This window comes from Salvelinus fontinalis, chromosome 16, assembly GCF_029448725.1.
Source record: "Salvelinus fontinalis isolate EN_2023a chromosome 16, ASM2944872v1, whole genome shotgun sequence".
Taxonomy (NCBI): domain Eukaryota; kingdom Metazoa; phylum Chordata; class Actinopteri; order Salmoniformes; family Salmonidae; genus Salvelinus; species Salvelinus fontinalis.
In genome coordinates this window covers 37,664,033-37,671,910 of record NC_074680.1, presented here as the reverse complement: position 1 = coordinate 37,671,910, position 7,878 = coordinate 37,664,033, and the positions used below count along the sequence as shown (strand labels likewise).

Genomic DNA, 7,878 nt, shown 5'->3' with positions numbered 1-7,878 from the left:
ACTTACCTGATGTGGAATAGAGTTCCATGCAGTCATGGCTCTATGTAGTTGGTGTTGTACTGTACTGTACTGTACTGCATGTGTCTGCCTGCTTCTCATTGTCTGTGGATCTTGCTATAGGCTCATCTGTTGGAGGTGAAGTATGTTGTTTTGCTACCCCAAACTGACCCTGTTCAATTTAAAACTAGTAACCAGGTTCCCAATAAATATTACAAAACATTCTTTCAGATTAGTGAAACAGGTGATGTTTTCTACCAGGAATCCTTTAACCAGGTTTGAATAAGAAATAAAAGATAACTGACTGGTCGTTATGGTAGCTCTCTCACTCCAGAGTGGCTGTCTGCCTGCCTGTCAGACTGACTTTGTGTGAATAGCAATAGAGGGAGGGAGGGGGTAAATGAAGGAGTGAAGGAAAAGAAGGAGAGATGGAGAGAGAGAATGAGACTTCCTTTGTGTGTAGCGATGGAGGGATGAGGTAGATGGAGGAAGAGAAATGGGGGGGAAAGTGGAGGCTGGCCAAGAAGGTCTCCTACAGATGACTAGGTGTTAACATTCCTTCTTCCTCTGCCACAGCCAGCAGACCTTATTATCCCCGTAGCTCACCATTCTACTCAGGAAGGCACAGAAGAATTTATAAAACAAACACTCTGCTCATTGTGTGTGTGTGTGTGTGTGTGTGTGTGTGTGTGTGTGTGTGTGTGTGTGTGTGTGTGTGTGTGTGTGTGTGTGTGTGTGTGTGTGTGTGTGTGTGTGTGTGTGTGTGTGTGTGTGTGTGTGTGTGTGTGTGTGTGTGTGTGTGTGTGTGTGTGTGTGTGCATGACTGTAGCCTGGAATATTGCCTCTGATATACTCCTGACAGTGATTCATTTAGACACATACATGATGTAAATCACTGTTGGGACTGGGAGCATGTCAGAGTCGCAGACTTCACTTCGATCATTTTTCAGGGACTTTTTATCTGTCCTTCATCTGAGCAGGGTTTTGAGTGTATTTTCTATTTCGTGGCAGTGGCGCGACTACATCGGACAATCATATCTAAAGCCAGACACATTAGCAAACATATTGCTGTAGCTATGGTGACAGTAAAATGAATGTATTAGACGTTAAGTCCATTAGTGTCACCTGAAAATACATTCCGGGTGACACCTCATGAAGCTGGCTGAAAGAATGCCAACAGTGTGCAAAGCTGTCATCAAGGCAAAGGGTGGCTACTTTGAAGAATCTCAAATATAAAATATATTTTCATTTGTTGAACACTTTTCTGCTTCCTACATGATTCCAAATGTGTTATTTAATAATGTTGATGTCTTCACTATTATTCTACAATGTAGAAATAAGTAAAAAAAATAAAGAAAAACCCTGGAATGAGTAGTTGTGTCCAAACTTTTGACTGGTACTGTACCTCTCACTTCCCTTCCCACAAGCTGACACTCAGCCTACATATCCCACCACTCAACCTACATATCCCACCACTCAACCTACATATCCCACCACTCAGCCTACATATCCCACCACTCAACCTACATATCCCACCACTCAGCCTACATATCCCACCACTCAACCTACATATCCCACCACTCAACCTGCATATCCCACACCACAACCTGCATATCCCACCACTCAACCTACATATCCCACCACTCAACCTACATATCCCACCACTCAACCTACATATCCCACCACTCAACCTACATATCCCACCACTCAACCTACATATCCCACCACTCAACCTGCATATCCCACACCACAACCTGCATATCCCACCACTCAACCTACATATCCCACCACTCAACCTACATATCCCACCGCTCAGCCTACATAACCCACCACTCAACCTACATATCCCACACCACAACCTGCATATCCCACCACTCAACCTACATATCCCACCACTCAGCCTACATAACCCACCGCTCAGCCTACATAACCCACCACTCAACCTACATATCCCACACCACAACCTGCATATCCCACCGCTCAGCCTACATATCCCACCACTCAACCTACATATCCCACACCTCAACCTACATATCCCACACCTCAACCTACATATCCCACACCTCAACCTACATATCCCACACCACAACCTACATATCCCACCACTCAACCTGCATATCCCACCACTCTACCTGCATATCCCACCACTCAACCTACATATCCCACACCACAACCTGCATATCCCACCACTCAACCTGCATATCCCACCACTCAACCTGCATATCCCACCACTCAACCTACATATCCCACCACTCAACCTACATATCCCACCACGCAACCTGCATATCCCACCACTCAACCTACATATCCCACCACTCAGCCTACATAACCCACCACTCAACCTGCATATCCCACACCACAACCTGCATATCCCACCACTCAACCTGCATATCCCACCACTCAACCTGCATATCCCACCACTCAACCTACATATCCCACCACTCAACCTACATATCCCACACCTCAACCTACATATCCCACCACTCAACCTACACATCCCACCACTCAACCTACATATCCCACACCTCAACCTACATATCCCACACCTCAACCTACATATCCCACACCTCAACCTACATATCCCACACCACAACCTACATATCCCACCACTCAACCTACATATCCCACACCTCAACCTACATATCCCACCACTCAACCTACATATCCCACCACTCAACCTACATATCCCACCACTCAGCCTACATAGTGGAGCATTATGGGGTCATTCAGACCATACCAGCCATTGCACAGAGTTCTTAACATTTTCCTTTCATCGACATCCGCTGTAACTCCATTAACCTCTTAAAGTTGCTGGGATTCCTTCCTCTTCCTCCTCTCAGCCATTCATTAAATGATTGAATTCATAACCTCTGGTCACTGGGTGTGTGGGTGAGACTCACCTGTTTTGCTCCAAGATACTCTGCACCCCAGAGCTGTGTTGTGTTTTCTCTGATTACCGGCACTGGGTTGCAGCCAGAGATACTTTATTCCCAGCATCAGGCATCAGGGTGGCTTGTATATCTACTCATCCTCTCTGTCCTCCCTTCTCTCCATCTCAGTCTCTCTGTCCTCCCTTCTCTCCATCTCAGTCTCTCTGTCCTCCCTTCTCTCCATCTCAGTCTCTCTGTCCTCCCTTCTCTCCATCTCAGTCTCTCTGTCCTCCCTTCTCTCCATCTCAGTCTCTCTGTCCTCCCTTCTCTCCATCTCAGTCTCTCTGTCCTCCCTTCTCTCCATCTCAGTCTCTCTGTCCTCCCTTCTCTCCATCTCAGTCTCTCTGTCCTCCCTTCTCTCCATCTCAGCCTCTCTGTCCTCCCTCTTCTCTCCATCTCAGCCTCTCTATCCTCCCTCTTCTCTCCATCTCAGCCTCTCTGTCCTCCCTCTTCTCCATCTCAACCTCTCTGTCCTCCCTTCTCTCCATCTCAGTCTCTCTGTCCTCTTCTTCTCTCCTCCTCTCTGACTTTCACCTCATTTCATCCTTGACCAGCCATGAATGACATAAATATTTTACATTTCAGTTTCTTTCCTCCTCCTGTTTCATCTCTGTACTGTGGCTGTGCATTCCTGATGAGTCAGGCATTGTGATGTGACCAACCACACACAGACACAGTTACAAACACACGCGTGCGTACGCACACACACACACACAGGGAAGCCCGCTGTTTGCCATTACAGAACGCCACGCATAATTTCATGTCACAGTTGCCTGCTATAGACAGATATTTATTCTCAGCTAGGCTTCTGAGATAAGACTGCTGTCAATTCTGCATCCATGGAGACACAGGTGGGGAATATCAATCACCATGGTTACTCTCATAGTTACTGTCATCCTACTCAGTTGATATGTTTTCAGGTATCACACTATATGAGGTAGTGATATTCAGAAGGCCTTGTCCTCTACATGGTGTACAGAAGGCTCTTCAACACACCTTGTTTAAAACCTGTTGAGGACAGAGGGCGCTGTTTTCACTTTGGGGGAAAATCGTTCCCAATTTAAACGGCCTCGTACTCAATTCTTGCTCGTACAATATGCATATTATTATTACTATTGGATAGAAAACACTCTCTAGTTTCTAAAACCGTTTGAATTATATCTGTGAGTAAAACAGAACTCATTTGGCACAAACTTCCTGACCAGGAAGTGGAAAATCTGAAATCGATGCTCTGTTCTAGGTCCTGCCTATAAATGGGCATGATACGTATTAGTATACATGCACGTCATACACCTTCCCCTGGATGTCAAGAGGCAGTGAGAGAAGAAATGGGGTGTTTATCTTGGTCTGAGATGGAATAAATCCTCTTGGAATGACGTGTCACCCATTTCCTGTTTTATGGAAAGCGCGAGGTTGGACCTGGAATTGCCATCTGAAAAGCTTTCGTTATAGGCGACTACTATCTCCGGCTTTGATTTTATTTGATACATGTGACAATATCATCGTAAAGTATGTTTTTTCAATATAGTTTTATTAGACTATTGAAATTTATTCGGGACGTTAGGCGTGTTGCGTTGTGTGCCTTTGTTCAGGAAGGAGAGCTTCGAGCCACTTGGCTAGTGCGCTTGCTAATTCAAGAGGGAAAAAGGACGTTCTAAATCCAAACAACGATTGTTCTTGACAAAGGACCTCTTGTACAACATTCTGATGAAAGATCAGCAAAAGTAGGACCCATTTTATGATGCTATTTCATATATCTGTCGAACTGTGTACTATTAGTTTTGCGCCCAGGTTTTGGGCACTCGCTCGCCATAACTAAGCCTTATGTCGCAATGAAGTTATTTTTAGAATTCTAACACGGCGATTGCATTAAGAACTAGTGTATCTATCATTTCCTATACAACATGTATTTTTTAGTTATGTTTATGAATAGCTATTTGGTCAGAATATGTGTGTCAGAAAAAGTGTCAGAAAAATATCCGGACGTTGTGGGAAAAAGTAGCTACGTTAGCACAATGTATAACCACTGATTTCAGCTCTAAATATGCACATTTTCGAACAAAACATAAGTGTATGTATAACCTGATGTTATAGGACTGTCATCTGATGAAGCATATCAAGGTTAGTCAAAAATTATATGTCCTTTGCTGGTTTGTTACGATCGCTAACTTTTGCTACTGGGAAATGGCTTGTGTTTCTGCCTATTGTGGTAAGCTAATATAACGCTATATTGTGTTTTCGCTGTAAAACACCTAAGAAATCGGAAATATAGGCTGGAATCACAAGATGCCTGTCTTTCATTTGCTGTACACTATGTATTTTTCAGAAATGTTTTATGATGAGTAATTAGGTATTTGACGTTGGTGTCTGTAATTATTCTGGCTGCTTTCAGTGCAATTTCTGATTGTAGCTGCAATGTAAACTATGATTTATACCTGAAATATGCACATTTTTCGAACAAAACATAGATTTATTGAATAACATGTTATAAGACTGTTATCTGATGAAGTTGTTTGTTGGTTAGTTTGGTTGGTTCTTGGTTAGTTAGGTTGGCTTTGTGCATGCTACCTGTACTGTGAAAAATGTCTGTCCTTTTTTGTATTTGGTGGTGAGCTAACATAAATATACGTGCTGTTTTCCCTGTAAAACATTTAAAAAATCGGACATGTTGGCTGGATTCACAAGATGTGTACCTTTCATTTGCTGTATTGGACTTGTTAATGTGTGAAAGTTAAATATTTCTAAAAAATATATTTTGAATTTCGCGCTCTGCCTTTTCAGTGGAATGTGGGAGGAGTTCCGCTGGCGGAACGCCAGAGCAGTACAGGTTAACTGACCCGCTCTACTTCTCTCTCTTCTACTTGTTGTTGAGGAGGAGCTGCCAGGGGAACCCTTACCCCACGTGGCTCTAACTTTCTTCTCGGCAGGACGTAGGGGGATGAATAGCTACTGCCACTGAATGAATTGCCTTGCGGTCATTGGCTGTTCTCATGCCTTACCACTGATTATTTGAAACACACACACACCCCACTGATCATTATAAACACATACACACAAACACACGCACAGTCGACTCTCATACCTCACCTCTGATCATTATAAACACATACACACAAACACACGCACAGTCGACTCTCATACCTCACCTCTGATCATTATAAACACATACACACAAACACACGCACAGTCGACTCTCATACCTCACCTCTGATCATTATAAACACACACACACACAAACACACACACAGTCGACTCTCATACCTCACCTCTGATCATTATAAACACACACACACAAACACACGCACAGTCGACTCTCATACCTCACCTCTGATCATTATAAACACACACACAAACACACGCACAGTCGACTCTCATACCTCACCTCTGATCATTATAAACACACACACACACAAACACACACACAGTCGACTCTCATACCTCACCTCTGATCATTATAAACACACACACAAACACACGCACAGTCGACTCTCATACCTCACCTCTGATCATTATAAACACACACACAAACACACCCACAGTCGACTCTCATACCTCACCTCTGATCATTATAAACACACACACACAAACACACGCACAGTCGACTCTCATACCTCACCTCTGATAATTATAAACACACACACAAACACACACACAGTCGACTCTCATACCTCACCTCTGATCATTATAAACACACACACACACACAAACACACACACAGTCGACTCTCATACCTCACCTCTGATCATTATAAACACACACACACAAACACACGCACAGTCGACTCTCATACCTCACCTCTGATCATTATAAACACACACACACACACAAACACAGTCGACTCTCATACCTCACCTCTGATCATTATAAACACACACACACACACAAACACACACACAGTCGACTCTCATACCTCACCTCTGATCATTATAAACACACACACAAACACACGCACAGTCGACTCTCATACCTCACCTCTGATCATTATAAACACACACACAAACACACACACAGTCGACTCTCATACCTCACCTCTGATCATTATAAACACACACACACACAAACACACACACAGTCGACTCTCATACCTCACCTCTGATCATTATAAACACACACACAAACACACGCACAGTCGACTCTCATACCTCACCTCTGATCATTATAAACATACACACAAACACACGCACAGTCGACTCTCATACCTCACCTCTGATCATTATAAACAAACACACAAACACACACACAGTCGACTCTCATACCTCACCTCTGATCATTGCATTAAATTGGCGCTTGGAGGTGGGATTGAGCGGAGCCAAACGCAAAGCCCCCAGGGAAATCAGCCTGTCGACACTCACCTTGACCTAGCAGGACAGGCACACACACACACACACACACCTATACTGTACACACACACCTATACTGTACACACATACACAGACACATACACACACCTATACTGTACACACACACCTATACTGTACGCACACACCTATACTATACACAGACACACACACACACCTATACTGTACACACACACCTATACTGTACACACACACACACACCTATACTTTACACACACACACACACACACACACACACACACACACACACACACACACACAGACACACACACACAGACACACACACACACACAGACACAGATATATTGTACGCACACACAGACACACACACACATATACTGTACACACACACTGTACACACACACGCACACATGGCTGGACACCTAGTGTAAAAAAACTCCTCCCTGCTCCAGGCCCTCTAACTGATGTTAGCTGTATTCCAGACTGACCCCTCCTCATTGCCTCTCCCCTGTCTCTAGGTTACCAGAGAGCCAGGTGAGTACAGGCAGAGTGACCTTTAACCTCTGACCTCTCCTCTCCACCTCTCTTGTAGGTTACCAGAGGGTCAGTCTGATGGGGGCCAGGTTGTGAGC

At 44.2% G+C, this 7,878-nt stretch overlaps 1 protein-coding gene across 4 annotated transcripts in view; it reads left to right on the top strand.

Moving 5' to 3' along the window:
- The window catches only part of LOC129813118 (alpha-(1,6)-fucosyltransferase-like), a 182,028-nt gene that overhangs the window by 144,047 nt on the left and 30,103 nt on the right, over nucleotides 1-7,878 (top strand). The window lies entirely within an intron of this gene.